Below are 16,590 nucleotides of genomic sequence, written 5' to 3'. Positions count from 1 at the left end.
AGGAAGGAAGGAAGGAAGGAAGGAAGGAAGGAAGGAAGGAAGGAAGGAAGGAAGGAAGGAAAGACCCCTCTTAGGGAGCTTACATGATTCAAATTATTAACCATTATTTTTTCTTGCATGTGTCATGGACCCTCTTTGACAGTGTAAAATCTATGGAACCCTTTTGAGACTACGTTTTCAATATATAAAATAAAACGTATAGGATTAAAAGAAAAGCAATTACATTAAAACACAGTATCAAAAGATATTTTTTAAAAGTTCACCTTCCCCAGGTTAAGAATCCCTGTTCTGTAGGAGAACAAAATAAGAGACGTGTCATGGAAACCCAGACAGGAGAGATGACCATACGAACAGAGATTTAGAGTTTGAAAAAATCTGAAAGGCTATTTAGGTTAGTATCATTTTACAGATGAGTAGATGAGGTGCAGATAGGCTGTGACATATGTGAGGCAGCAGAGTCCGTAAGCATTTCAATGACGACTATGTGTCAGGCACTGTGTTAAGTGCTAACGATACAGAGAAAGGCATATGATAGCCACTGCCTTTGAGGGCCTGACTACATAATGATGGGAGAGACATGTAAACAACGAGGAACAAAGACGCTGTATCCACGACAATTAGGAAATACTCAGCAGAGGGAAGGGGCTAGAATTAAGAAGGATTGGGAAAAGCTTCTGTTGGTGTCCGAGGCGAGATTTGAACCCAGGTTTGCAGATACTAGAAACAGCATTCTGATGAGAGCGTGGTAAATAAGATCAAATGCAGCAGAGATGTATAGGACAAAGTGTAGGAAGAGACCATCAGGATTGGTCATGAAGAGATTCAATGAGAACTTGGAGAAAGCAGTTTTGATTGAGTGCTGAGGTTGGACGCCTGATATAAAGAACTGAGTAACGGGAGGAGAAGAAAGAACATGGGAGCTGGGGGGAGAAATGGCTTTTTCCAGGAGGCTGGTGAGATGCGGTAGCACTCTGCACCAAAGCTGCCTCTTCTAGAAAATGACAAGGGCGGATTGATGGTCTCCACACGTCACTTTTACAGCTGTGCCTGTCTATAGCTTAGATCTAATACAAAGGGAGAAGCTTTCATATGGTCTTCCCATAGGATCAAATCAGAGGAGAGTATTATGATGAGCCTCTAGAAAATAATTATGCTAATAACAACATAATAACATAGCTAATGTTTCCATAACACTTTAGGGTTTGTGAAATACTTTGCAGAGACTACTTCAATTAAGTCCCACAACATCTTCTGCAAGGCAACCAGGTGTCTCAGTTGATACAGTGCTGGACCCGGAGTCAGGAAGACCTGAATTCAAATCTGGACCCAGCTGTGTGACCTTGGGCAAGTCACTTAACCCTGTTTGTCTCAGTTTCTTCATCTGTAAAATGAGTTGAAGAAGGAAATGGCGAAATACTCCAGTATCTTTGCTAAGAAAATCCCAAATGGGGTCAGAGAGAGTCAGACATGACTGAAAATGACTGAACAACAACTCTCCACAGCTGATGCAGCAGGTAATCATAATTCCCATTTTACAGATGGATATATTAAGTTTAGTACGGATGGGAACCATTATCTAACAAAAAAAATACATATTATGTATATATATATATATAAATTAATGATAACATTTATATAGCATTTACTGTGAATCAGGCACTTTACATTGTTTTTATCAATTGATCCTCAGAATAACTTTTGGAGACTGGTATTTTTATTACCCCCATTTTACAGATAGAAATCTGAAGCAAACAGGTTAAGTGACTTGCTCAGGGTCACACAATTACTAAGTGTCCAAGGCTGAATTTGGACTCAGGTGTTCCTGATTACATGCCTGACTCTCCATCCACTGCACCATGTACCAATTAGCTGCCATACATGAGTGTTTGTGTGTGTGTGTTTTTTTTGGGGGGGGGTATCAGAGACAGAGCTATATCCAGAGTGACAGAGGCAGAGAGGAGAGAGAAAGACAGGAGAACAGAGAAGGAGAGAGACAGAGAAAGAGAGAGACAGAGAGAAAGAGAGACAGAAACAGACAGACAGATAGAGATATACAGAGAGAGAGAAAGAGACACAGAGAGAGAGATGAGAGATGAGTAGGAAAGTCCTTTCCTTTTCCTCTTCAATTCAAAATCTCAGAATCCCTAATTTCTTGAAACCCTTGAGTGGTGCCTTTTATAGGAAAATTTTCTTGATTTCCTTGACTACTAGTATCTCCCCACAAAACATTCCCTTGTCCCATACTCATAGCATTATAGATTTAAAGGTAGAAGGGACCATAAAGTTCATAAAATTCAACCCCCTCATGTTGTAGATGAGGAAACTGAGGCACAGAAAAGTTAAAAAACTTGCCCATGACTCATGCCTGAAGCAAGATTTCAGCTTGGGTTTTTGTGACTGCTAGTCTGGCACTCTCTTCATTACGCCACCTGTCTTTTCTATATAAGTATGTGCTCTCTCTCCCTTCCCCCTTCTCTGTTCCCCTCCCTCCCTCCCTCCTTCTCTCTCTCCCTCTCCTTATTTTTCTCTCTGTCTCTCTCTCTCTCTCTCTCTCTCTCTCTCTCTCTCTCCCTCTCCCCCTCTCTCCCCTCTGTCTGTCCCTGTCTCTTTGTCTCTGTCTCTCTCACACACACACTCTTATACATCTGTTTCAATGTCATTTAAATCTAAATATTTGTATTTCCATCCATATCAACAGGCATGTCTATATCATCTCCACATTGTCTCTCCCAATAGAATGTTACTTCCTTGAGCGCATGAAAGCATTTCATCTTTATCTCTGTATCTCCAGCATAGTCATTGGGACATTGGTTCCTAGTGATTGGTTATTGTTTGACCAATCAGCATGTGACTATATGAGGAGAGGAAACCCAGCTAGGGAGCATCAGAAGTAGTCTTCAAACCTGTTTTCCAAGCCTACCACCCGGTGCTCCATCCCCTCTGCCAAAGGAACAGGAGGGAGAGCTCCATTTCTTCTTTAGTTCTTATCTTAGAGGTGGATCACTATGTTATACTTGAGTTCTGCTAATACCTCTCTCCTGACGAGTGGGAGGATAACTGGGGCACTTATAATGGTGTGGTTATTTATGTTTCTTTATCTCTCAGGCAATTTCCCCCACAGTGTCCCCCAGAAAGGTGGGGGAGGCAGAGACAAGTGCCCACAGTGAAGAAAAATGAACTTGCCTGCCTTGTAGTTGAACCAGCTCTCCCCTAGGTACCTATTGCTAATAAAGGAGTGGGGAAATTGTATTTAGTGAAGAAGGCCTCTCTCTGATGTCATTTCTGCATCCTTTCCCCTCCTCTCTTTTCATTACTTCATCTTACAAGCATGGTTCTCTCTGTCTCTGTCTCTGTGTCTCTGTCTCTGTCTCTGTCTCTCTCTCTCTCTCTCTCTCTCTGTCTCTCTCTCTCTCTCTGTCTCTCTCTCTCTCGCTTCTCTCTCTTTCTCTGTCCATGAGTGTATGTATATGTATATAATTGGCTGCATACACACACACACATACACACGCACACACTCATGCACACATGTGCATGTTTGTGTGTGTTTCAAAGCTTCAGAAAAAAAGGATGCTGCAGGTAGTAAGCTAAGGCTCCCAGAGCCCTGAGTACTTCTCTGACACACTGCATCTTCCCATTCTTCCTGGAATCTCTCTTGATACTTTAGCCTTCCTGTTAGACTCTAAAGTTCCTGAGGTCAGAGGACCTGAATAAGAGATCTTTTTCATCCTCATGACTTAGAGCCTTCCAAATAGCAAGTGCTGAAGCCATCTTCTCCATATTATCATACATTGCTACCCTCCCCACACTCTAGGATCCAGCCATATTGGGTTCATCTCTGCTCCTCCATCTTCAAATTCCACCTTCTACCTCTGTGCCTATTAATCGGTCAACCCCACCATGCATAGAATGCAGTTTCTACTGAAGCCTATCTTATGCAATCCTCCTCCTCCTTTAAGACACAGATCAAGCACCAAGAAACTTTTCCTTATCATTCAACTCCCCCCAGTGACATTGGTGGAGATGAATGATGATGATGATGGTGTTTGTGTTGGTGACAGTGATTGTGGTGGTGATGGTGATAGCATTTGTGTAACTCTTTAAGGTTTTCAAAGCACTTTATTCATTTAATTCATTAATTAATTAGTTAATTCATTTCATCTTATCCCCATATCCCTGATGAAGAGATTCAAATATTCTCTTTTGCCTTTGATCCATACTGACTCCTTGGCACTGAAGAAGATAGGACTTCTTGGTTTCCTAGGAAACTCTCTAAGATTATTAAGTGCAATGAAGGAAGCTGATATTCCCTGATAAAGGACATTTCTCTATATAAATGAAATCACATTCCCAGTCCCTGTTCCTTTCCCTCTTATGTTTGAATGATTGCCAAATATATTCTACACATACTTATGTATATATTTGTCACTCTCTGAGTTTACAAGGATTGATATATATGTATGTATAAGTAAACATGTATACATCTATACATATATATCTATACACATACATATACATATATACATATAAACACATACACACATACACATACACATGTAAGTTTAGTACATAATACACCACCGGCCATAGAGCAGGTGAATAAGAAATGCTTGTTGACTGACTCATTGGTTGGTTGATCAGTGTCTTTGAGTGTTGCCTGGGGTCACAGAGAGAATCATCATCATTATTATTTTAATTGCTTTTTGGAGGGGGGAAGGCAGGGTAACTGGGTTTAAATGACTTGCCAAAGGTCACATGGCTAGTAAGTGTTAAGTATCTGAGGGCAGATATGAACTCAGGTCCTCCTGTCTCCAGGGCCAGGGCTCCATTCACTGCGCCCACTTAGCTGTCCAGAGAGGATCGTTATTTGTCCATTGTGACACAGTCAACATGTTTCAGAGGTGGGCATTCAAACTCAGGTCTTTCTAGCTCAGAGGACAGCTCTCTGTCAGCTCTATGATGCTTTCTTTTCATCTTTTCCCCAAGTAGACTCACTCAGTATGAAAACTGCCTAGCATGAAAATATCTCTAAAAGTGAAGAGCCCTCCGTGCAGCATTCAGTGTCTAGACTGTGTGTTTTAACCTTAAAATAGGCATAATTGGCCTCATAGTTGACTGTGTCCTCTGCCATCTCCATGTTTTCCCTCTTGCTTATTTTCTGTGAACTCTGCTGCTAAACTGAACAGAAATGAAAGAGGATGAAATTTGCTCCTATTTCTTTTCTAAGCAATTGCAAGAGTATCTAGGGAAGAGATTATACCCAAATGATGAATTAAACTTCCTACATAGTTATTTTATATCACATAAGAAGTAAAGGTTCAGTACATTTAAATAATAATTATGTATCATCCTTCTTCCTCCTAATCCACAAAAAATATCATCTTTATAAATCTTCACCGCTTGGCTCCATACTTAGAGAATAAGATGTGTGTCCTTGATCAAGGGTATCTGGGGAGTCATGAAACTCATTGACAGCTGGATACTGGAGGTCATCAGTAACTTTGGACTTGTTTACTTTGGTTTTAAGTCTTTGAAAATGTGGTTTTGGGTTTGTTTGTTCTTTGGTGTTTTGACCTGGTTTTGAATGAAGAAAGGATCTCAAATTGTTATTGTCCTCCAATAATGGAACATGATAACCTCAATCTTCTACAGCTGTTTCTTTAATTTCTCTACCCCAACCCCATTGAAATAAATAGATGAGGTCCACTACACAAATGTACAAAGACATGTCAGAAGTAGCTAGTAGGGGCCATAGTCCATAGAGTGCTGCGCCTGGAGTCAAAAAGTCTTATATTCAAATCCAGCTTCAGATATTGATATTAGTTGTGTCACCTGGGGCAAGTCACATTACCTCTGCCTGCCTCAGTTTCCTCAAGTGAAAAATGGGGATACCTTTCAGGGTTCCTGTGAGGATTGAGTGATGTAATATGTGTAAAGCACTTGGCACAGTGACTGATACATAGTAGGTGCTTAATAAATACTTGCTTCCTTCCTGCCTTCCAAAGCTCTTGGCCCCAGGTTCAGGATGTGACTTGGTGCAGCCAGTGATGGTTTATAACCACAAGGATATCTATTTCTGTTTTGGTTTGCTATCAAACCACACTGTATTTGCTGAGAATTCTATCCAATTCAATTTAAAAAGCATTGAGTAGATGCCTACTATGTGTAAGGCACTGTGTGACTTGCTTGAGATCTATAGATAAATAGTGAATTAGCCACTGCCCCAAAGGACCATAGAATTCCAGCTAGAATTCACCTTAGAGATGATTGAATTTAACAACGTCAAACTCGTTGGCCCTGACCATAAAATTCCAAAGTGTGACAAGGAACCAGATAAAATGGAATTGGGAAAGGTTTGATAAAACAAATGAAAAAACAATACAACATAGGTATGTTAGTCTGTGCTTTTCTAAGTCAATACTTGACCTTCAGGGATTTGTTTCTATTTGAGTTAAGCTCTGGGGTTACCAAAAAATGTAAATTATAACCCTTGTTTTATAGACAAGGAAACGGAGGCCCAGAGAGTTTAAGTAAACTTAAGTTTAAAAGTTTACTCTGTTTCACAAAGGAAGCATATATTAGACTTCACATTCCTTGACATCAAGAATACCTTTATACTGTATATTCCACTAGGGAAACCAAGAAAATCTAGATAAGTAGACTTCATGATGGCCAGTACAGAGTCAACAAGATGGGGGATAGAAGGCAACATAAGAGGAATTACAGGGAGACCTGTGTGATTGGAGTATAGAGTTTGTAAGAGAGATGATTTAACAGTAGCCTGCAAGGTGATTCTGGAGTTAGACTGTGAAAATATGAAAATATGAAAAAAAAGGACTTTCATATTTTTATCTCAGAGGCAATAGGGAGCTGATGAAGGTTATTGTGCAAGGTAGTGACATAGTCTCTATCTTGTTTACTCTAAATACAGTCTGTTGTTGTTGATGATGAGTCATTCAATTGTGTCTGATTCTATGTGACTCCATGGACCTTGTCTGTGGGGTTTTCTTTACAAAGATACTGAAGTGGTTAGCCATTTCTTTCCCCACTGTGTCCCCATTTTACAGAAAAGGAACTGAGGCAAATAGAAATTAAGTGGCTTGCCTAAGGTCACACATCTAATAAGTGTCTGAAGCTGGATTTGACCTCAGATCTTCCTGACCCTAGGCCCCACTGCACCGATGAGCTGCCCCAAATGCAGCTTTCATTGTTCGCAATACTGAAATTTCTTTTAGACCTGGTAAAGTATTGGAGTGTGTGTGTGTGTGTGTGTGTGTGTGTGTGTGTGTTTGTGTTTATAAACTGAAGCTTTCTTATCTAGGGAATTTTACAAGGCTAGTAGGAAGCTCTCTCGTGCCTGAACAACTGCTTTATACAATCCAAGAACTTTATGTAGGTTTTTTTTTTTTTTTACCTATGAAGAAAAATGTGCTTCTCACCTGATTGCCTGCAGAGGAATAAAAGAAAGCAGCAGGTGTTTACATCGAGTCTGGGACTGTGACCAAAATGACAAGAGCAAACAAACAAAGCAAAAAGACAAGCAAAAAACCCACCCTACTTGTTGAGAAAGGGCAAAGTGTAGCATGCAAAGGCTGTGGAGAAATACCAGCATCTGAACCGATGGCGGCCATGCTGCTGCCCAGGGACGAGAGAGGAGAGAAAATGCCTTCAGATGAGGAAGCTTCTTGGAGCCATAAGAAATATCTGATCCACATCAGAACTTAGAAATCAGGGCAGCAGAGGAGAAAAAGTACACTGTACCAGGTGTGGAGTAATAATGATACTCCTGATATACTTCTAATCCTTAGAGAATGTTTTTACAGTTTGTGAAGCACTCTACAGATATCTTCTCCTCACAATTACCCTAGGAGGTAGGTACTTTATAACCCCCATTTTAGGAATGAGGAAACTGAGGCAAACAGAGGATAAGGGGCTTATTATGGTAATATCAGTAGGAAGTATCAAGCTCTATTTGGACTCAGCTGTGAAAAGTTAGGTGGCTCAATGAATAGAGTGCCAGATCTGGAGTCAAGGAGACCTGACTTTGAATTCGGCTTCAGAACCTTACTAGGGGAATGACTTTGGGCAAGTCACTTAACCCTGTCTGTCTCAGACTCTTCATATGTAAAATAAGCTCTAGAAGGAAATGGCAAACTGCTTCAGTGTTTTGGCAAAGACAACACCAACTGGGGTGACAGAGAGTCAGACTTGACTGATTGACAAAAATAAAATAAAATAATCTTTACCACGCCCTAATTCTCTGGGTGCTGTTATCTGGGTCAGTTATCTCAAAAGAAAGTAGAGCATGAAGAAAAATTGCCTGCTTGACTCAGTAAAGGAAGTTTCCTTATCCATGTGCTCTCAGAATTAATACAAACATAGGCTACCTCCTTATCTAATTCCTTTCCCTAAGGCTGACACTGATCCAGAAATTCAAGATTTAAAATGAGCTTGATATTCATTATTCATTCGTCCCTTCCAACTAGCACTGTGGCTGGTGGATAAAGGATTTTGGGGTAGGAATGACCTGGGATCAGATCTTACAAAACACTTACTAGCTTTTTAACGTTGGGCCCCTCACATGACCTCTCTGGGCATCAGTGTCCTCACCCATAAAATGAAAAGAGTAGGTTCTGTGAACTCTAAGATGATTGCTTGGAGATCTAAATTTGCAATCTTTTTTTTTTTTTTGGCTTTTTGGGGGGGGGGGCAGGGTAATTGGGGTTAAGTAACTTGCCCAAGGTTAAACGGCTAGTAAGTGTTAAGTGTCTCAGGCTAGATTTGAACTCAGGTCCTCCTGACTCCTGGGCTGATGCTCTGCTCACTGTACCACCTAGCGACCCCTAAATCTGCAATCTTTTGAATACTGCGAGGGAAGTCTTATAGTGTGTGTGTGTGTGTGTGTGTGTGTGTGTGTGTGGTAGGGATCAAGACTTGTTCCTTGACTGGTATAGGAAGATCTCAGTAAGGAATATTTCTCAAAAAATGCAGATCAACACTGGCTAGTTGTCTGGGGAAGGAGAAGGCAAAAAGTATTTATTAAGCTCCTGCTGTTTGCTAGGCGCTGCACTGTGTGCTTTACAATTAGCATTTCAAATGAGGTTACCCTACATGGTCACTATAGAATGACTATTCCCTTTTCACAGATGGAGAAATTAAGGTTCATAGGGTTTCATGACATGGTCATAGCTACAGAACAAATAAGTGTCAGAAACATGTTTCCAACTCAGGTCTCTCCTGACATCCAGGCTAACATTCTAAACTACTTTGTTTCCTTGACAAGGCAACTAAATTTTGAATGGGGTTGGGGTGTGGGTGAGGGACTTGCCCAAGGTCATACAGAGATTAGTGGCAAACTAAGGCTAGAAGTGATTTATATTTATATTTTTTTCAAGTGTACTAGGCTTCCAAACTGCCTTCAAATTATTTTCAATGTCTTTTATATAAACTGTCACGTGCAAATACTGTATCACATCCAATCTCCACAGAATATAAGCTCCTTGAGGACAGACTTATTTTGTCTGATTCTGCAGCATTTAGCAAAGTGCCTGGCACTTAGGACATATTGATTCTTATGGACAAGTACACAAATGAGTTCTCAACTAACAGTTTTCCAAAAAGTCAGTAGGAACATAACTCACGATGATTGAGACTTTAATTATTTAGGACTCTATACTCAGTTTATAACAGGTTTCAGTTCTTTGTAGAAAATTTCTGATTTATTCTCTTTCCATAAAGCTACCAAGTTTTGTTCATGTAGTGACTTCCAAGGCAGGCAGAAGGATGTTATTCTCTGTTTCTTGGTGGAGGCTGGAAAGGTGATAGTCTAATGAATCTCAGTGAGCAAGAAAGCCTTTCACAGATAGGTATGTGTAGACTCCATCACATAAACTAACCCAGAGAGCCCAAGATAGTTTAGCAAATGCCTGAGAAAGGGTGGGTTCATCCATCACTGTGAATAACGAATCATCCAAGCATCTCATCATAGAGGGGGATTAGAGTTAACTTTTAGGAATCATTATGTAAAGGAATGGCTAACTAATGACCTACCTTCAGACCCCTTTATTTGTAATAAATTATTCATTTAGTTGCTCATTTTCACACCCTCTTAAATGACTATTTTTCTTCTATGTTCCTAATGAAGCTTATTTTGGTTCCTCTTATAATTATTGAATATTTTTCCTTAGTCCCCCCTGATTGCATACCTGTACCTTTCTGCATCTGAAATTAACTCCATGCCACATTCTAATTGAAAGGGAAAGAGCTGCAATTTTAATTACTTCCCGTAATAGATATGACAATAAACAGGCCCGATTCACGGCTATTACACCAAGCAGCAAAGCTATTATATCACTGCTAGCGACACCAGCAAAGCTGTTGCCTTGAAATAATATCCGACTGTAGTTAACAGACTGCAATTACACTCATCGCTCAAGTTCCCATAGGAGCGGAGGACAGGGAAGCAAGACTAAATGCTGTCTTCAGAGCTGCTTGTTCATCACTTCAGGATGTGGTTTCAATTTCCTTCCTGGCCAAAACTCCTAACAAGTAGCAAAATAGATTGGGCTTGAGTTCTGTCTTGTTTTCCATGGTGTATTGGGTAGGTCAATGACCATAAGTCAAGTGGGAATAGATAGAAGCAAAATAATGGGAGCTCCCCACATACTGGATATCCCACCTCTGCAGGCTCAAGATTTTCTGCAAGTCAAGATAGGCTCTACTTTAAGGGGAAAAATTTAGACACACATATGTATGTGTGTACATACATATATATGTATGTGTGTAGATAGATGGATGGACAGATAGACAGACAGATAGATAGATAGATAGATAGATAGATAGATAGATAGATAGATAGACAGACAAACAGGCAGACAGTCAGACAGACAGATAGATAAATAGATAGACAGACACAGATAGATACATAGACAGACAGACAGACAGAGAGATAGACAGAAAGACAGATAGATACATAGATAGACAGACAGACAGACAGATAGATAGACAGACAGACAGACAGACAGATAGACAAATAGATAGACAGACACAGATAGATACATAGACAGACAGACAGAAAGATAGACAGATAGATAGACAGAAAGACAGATAGATACATAGATAAACAGACAGACAGACAGATAGATAGATAGATAGATAGATAGATAGATAGATAGATAGATAGATAGATAGATAGATAGATAGATAGAAATGTAATAGTTCAGTGAACACCTCAGTGGTTTGGAGATCAGAGTTCTGGCATCCTTAACTATGCATGATTACACCAAAGCCAGGAACTGTTTTTGAGCCAGAAGTATTGGGTGGCAATAAGCTAGGAAAACCACAGGAAAGTCCAAGAGTCAGAGACTGAACTTGACAGGATGTGGCTGGTCAGTTCACCAAGCAGAAAAAAAAAAGCACAAAAATCAGTGTTGAAGCCAAGGTTCTCGTTGTGCAATCTGGGGAAACAGCATGGTAGGGAAATGGGCCAATAAGATAAATTGAGTAGGAAAAGAAAAACCAAGAAGATAGAGAGGAAAACAAAATTAAGTGGTGGACAGAGATAAGAAAGGGTGAATGGAGTGCTGAGTAGCAATAGCCAATAGCAACCAGATTTAAGATCCACTCGTTTCTTATCATGCATTGAACTAGGAAGGCATAATGATATAGAAGATATTGTCTGGAGTGTCTGGGTTCAAATTCTGCTTTCAAATACTTCCTAATGGCATAACGTTGGGCAAGTCACTTAATTTTTCTTCTCATCTATAAAGTTGGGTGTGTAAGAACTAGAAAGGCATGAAAAGCTAAGCCTTTGGTGGTAAATGATCTTTGAACAGTCCATTGTATATGTACAAACAGTCATATGACTTTTAGGAGCCCCTGAGGGCCTCCATCCTAATTGGAAATAATTTATATTCATAATGAAGACCTTGGGTTATTAAACAAGGCATAAATAATGGGCTCTGTGCTCTGTTTAACAAGACAGGGAAATATTACCATATTTTTTAAGAAAAAATATGTAGAGAATACTTTAAGCTATTTGTGTGTTGTAGCATAAAGGGTTACACTCTGGTTATATGAGAAATTCAGTTATATGGATTAGAAGTACAATTCAATGCACATTTAAGGAATGCTTATGGGTCAGGAACCATTCCTAGGTCCTGTGTATACAAAGACAGAAACAGCACAGGAGATTTTCTCAAATGTTTTGCTAAAATCTATATAAATAATATTTTGAGCATTCTCTCCACTTGGCAGGTTAGTAATGCCATCACAAATAGAAATTTAGTTAGCCAGGTATGGCCTGTTTCTGATGATACTCTGCTGGCTTCTGGCGATCACTATTTCCTTTTCTACGTGTTCTCCCAACAATTTATTAATAATGTATTGTATATCAGATTATTAATTGTCCTGGTTAGATTTGCTGAACTTTTTTTGCTTCCTCTTTTATGTTTAAAGGGAATGGCTGAGAGAAGGAAAGGGACATTATACTGGGAAAACTAGGTGATATTGAAGAGGGATAAGGACTTTTTAAAAATTCTAATACATTTTTAGAATTTTGCCAGGAATCAGCTTTTGTATCATTGATATTCCCTTTGAAGATACTATCTTTTCTTCATTTTTGAAAATTACAACACCTGATGGTTGCATTCCACTAAGTCTTTCAATGTTAACTGGTTAAGGCTCAACCTTCCCATGTACCAGTACTTTGGTAACAAGAAATGGAGATCGTCTGGGCCAAGTGACTTGGATTCCTGAAAGGGCAGCCAAGTGCTCTCTTACTTTTCTTGGGCATTGACTCTTTTGTTGTTTAGTCATTTTCAGTCATGTCCAAATCTTTGTAACTGTATTTGGGGTTTTCTTGGCAAAGAGACCAGAGTGGCTTCCCAATTCTTTTTCCAGTCGTTTTAAAAATAAGGAAACTAAAGGAATAAGATCAAGTGACTTGCCCAGCATCACACAGCTAATAAGCGCCTGAGACCAGATTTGAACTTATGAAAAGTAGTCTTCCTGATTCCAGGTCAATCACTCTATCCACCTGTGCCACATAGCTGCCCATATTGACTCTTCATTAGTCTTCCCCCGTTTCTTTTTCCAATCCAAAAGTTAATTCTCCTTGGCAGAGAAAACAGAAGCAATATAAAAACCCTGAGAAATTTGACCTTTGTTCCGTCCTTACCTCAACCCATTCCAGTACTCCTTAGCATTAATCTTACATAGGATCATAGATTGAGAGCTGGAAGAGACCTCAGAGACCATATAGTTCAACTTCCTCATTTTATAGATAAGGAAACTGAGGCCCAGGAGAGAGATGTCACTTTCCCTGACCCTTCCTGACTCTACCCAGCAGCAATTTCTGGGTTTCTGCCCCAACCACCCAAATCCCTCAAATCGCTCTGACTCAGGTATCAGAATTCCTAGTTACGTCTCTATCTGGGAAAGCCTAATTAAAGCATTGGCGAATTAGAGATGGAGAGGCCCTCATATTATATCAAGGCCAAACTTCTCATCTTTTAGATTAGGAAACTCAGGTTTATGAAGTAATTGGTCAAAGGACCCGCAGGTAGTAAGTGCCAAAGGCAGGATCTGAGCTCAGATCTTTGCTCCAAATCTGATCCCAAACCACAACTACCTTCAAACATAATAACAGTGGGAATTGATTATTCCTCATATTGACAGCAACATAAATCAATTAGACCTGTCATCAACTAATCTATCACTACTAAGTGCTAGGCACTAGAAAGACAGAGACAAAAATGAAGTGGTCTCTGGCCTCAATATGCTAATGTTGATTTCAGACATTTGTACTTTTCACTCACTCACACACACATGCAAATTTGTACATTTGAGAGAAACATACATAACAGTATGAAGAATAAATGGCACTAGTTTTGCCAACATATATCCTAAAATTGGAATGATACAGATGACATGAGCATGGCCCCTACACAAGGATGGCATACATATCATGAAGTGTTCCTTGTTAAAAGGATAGAGACAGAATGAAACACGGTAGTTAGGGAAGAAGGGTGCTGTGTTCAGGGAGGGAGGATGTTATCAAAAGACTTCACATAGGGCCAAGCAGAGCAAAGGAACCAAGATGGAAGATTGTATGTCGTGTGAGGAATAGCAAAAAGGCCAGTTTCGCTGGCCAGAGTGTAATGTATATATTAATAATGTATAATGAGAAATAATGTATAATGAGAATGGAAATGTAGAGTTAAAGGTTCATAGGTCTGGTGTTTTTTCATAAAGCAATATATTACTTGATTTGCAAAGTAATGAAGTGTAGAGGCCAAAGGATTTGACTCCTCTGTTCCCACTCTTTTCTCATTTTGGATGGAGGTAGGGAGATGGTCTTTTGACTCCCAATTGATTAAGGATGTGTAGTGAAAAAAACGTGTTACTGAAATAGTAGTCATAAGAACTTGAGTTCTAATTTTGCCTTTAACAGTAAGTGAAAATTTTTTAACCTCTCTGAGCCTCATTGTCTTAATCTTAGCACCTGCTTCACAGGATTTTTGTGAGAAACTTTATTTTGAGTAATCTTTATTGTTGTTCATGCATGTCTGACTCTTCACCATCTGATTTTGAGTTTTTTTGTTGATATAATTGAGTGGTTTGCTATTTCCTTCTTTACCTTATTTTACAGATAAGGAAACTGAGGCAAACAAGATCATGTGACTTACCCAACGTCACAGAATTAGTAAGTGTCTGAGGCCAGCTTTAAATTCAGGTCTTCCTGACTCCAGGTCCAGCCCTCTGTCCACCGTGCCACCTTGCTACCTTGTAAATCTTAATGTCATATACAAATGTCATCTACTATATGAAGAGTAGAATTTCCTGTTATTTTTCTGAATCTGAATTACTCTAAGGTTCCTTCTAATTCTTAAGTCCTTAATCTTTGAGATGCTAATTATATCATCCTAAGCAGTGGACCTTTATTTTGATGGCTACCAATTTATTGGTAAGCTCCTTGAGGGCAAGGATTTTCTTGTTTATGTATTTTTATCCTAAACACTCATAATACTGCTTGACACATGGTAAGGATTTAATAAGTCCTTTTCATTTACTCATACATTTAAGGAACACACAATAAATACCATCTCCAAATAGATTTGGCTTACTGAGTAAATGATGTCTGCAAACTTTTGGTTGTTTTTGATCCTTAAAAACAAAACAAAAACTACCACCAACTTCCTTACCATCATCTTGACCCAGTGTCTGCTTTCCAGCTTCATTTGCTAAACAACAAAAAGTGTTTTATGTTCACCACTTCCATTTCTTCATCGAATACTGTAATAACCTACCTTTTCAAACTTTATAACGTCTATGTCTGACCATGTCAATCCCTCTTCAACAAATTTCGGTCGCTCCTCTTGCATTTGATGATAAACTACAAATCATTCAGGGCATCAGATATGGCCCTCCACAATCTCACTATAAATGTCTACCTCTCCAGCCCAGTTTCAATGTACTCTGCCACCCCATTCTTCTAAGGTTCTAGGCAAATTGAATAACTAGATACTTACAGAACTCAACATTCTGGCTCCTACCCTGTGCACTGGATCTAGTCATCAGCCATGCCAGGGGTAAAATCATCAAAACTTACTACCTCTGTGCCCTTGGGCAAATCAACTTACCCTCCTAGAACTCAGTTTCCTTATGTTTAATATTAGGGGATAAGAGATAGATGACTTCATAGGATTTTTCTAAATTTAGATCCATGCTCTTATGATTGTATAACCCCATGCCTTCAGTCAAGTCTCTCTTCATCTCTCTCTGTCTCTCTCTCTGTCTCTGTCTCTATGTCTCTGTCTCTCTGTCTCTCTCTCTTTCTCTGTCTCTCTGTCTCTCTCTCTCTCTCTCTCTCTCTCTCTCTCTCTCTGTCTCTCTGTCTCTCTCTCTGTCTGTCTCTCTCTCTCTGTCTCTCTCTCTATCTCTCTGTCTGTCTCTCTCTGTCTGTCTGTCTGTCTGTCTGTCTCTCTCTCTGTCTCTCTGTCTCTCTCTGTCTGTCTCTCCCTCTCTCTTACAATGCTCATCTCAGCAGCCATCTCGTCCAGGATGCCTTCCAAGATTTTCCCAAGTGACAGTAGACCTGGAGCATTTTGAGGTCTCATATATCCATCCACTTTTATACCCTCACTTGTGTTTACTTTCCTGTCTAATCCTCCTTATTGAATTTAAAGGTATAGAGGAAAAAAAAATTCTTTTCTGTTCTTTCTTTGTATCCCCAGGGCCTAGCAAACAATAGCTGCTTAATAAAATCTTGTTAAATGTAATTGAACCAAAGACTTTTCAAAGTTAATATGCGCATGACCACTCCTAGTTCTTTGCCCTGCTTTGGCAATGTGTGTATATGTATATGTATGTATGTATTTCTATGTATGTATTTTTGCTGGCACTGTTAATGAATTCATCAAACACCCAAAATGTGCTATAGCTCCGTTCACCATGTTGGGGGAATGCCCGTGTGTATTTGTTTCGTTGTGGTAATTACTTTTTAATTAGGGCATCTACTGGCCATTGGGCAGGTGATTAGTCACTCTAACTATGGCTGGCAGCGACTGCTGCTGAGTTTGGACTCCTATGGGA

General features: G+C 39.6%; 1 protein-coding gene and 1 non-coding gene across 4 annotated transcripts in view; both read left to right on the top strand.

Annotated features, from left to right (window-relative positions):
* CTNNA2 (catenin alpha 2) overlaps positions 1 to 16,590 on the top strand; it is a 1,588,763-nt gene that overhangs the window by 748,813 nt on the left and 823,360 nt on the right. The window lies entirely within an intron of this gene.
* On the top strand, positions 13,882 to 13,983 carry LOC138146299 (U6 spliceosomal RNA). Its single transcript, XR_011164451.1, has one exon. It is a non-coding gene; the product is annotated as a U6 spliceosomal RNA (small nuclear RNA).

This window comes from Petaurus breviceps, unplaced genomic scaffold (genome assembly GCF_028583685.1).
Source record: "Petaurus breviceps papuanus isolate PSGF00001 unplaced genomic scaffold, PetGlider_PUasm1.0 139, whole genome shotgun sequence".
NCBI lineage: Eukaryota > Metazoa > Chordata > Mammalia > Diprotodontia > Petauridae > Petaurus > Petaurus breviceps.
The sequence above is the reverse complement of the archived record's forward strand: the minus strand, read 5'-3'. Positions and strand labels throughout refer to the sequence as shown.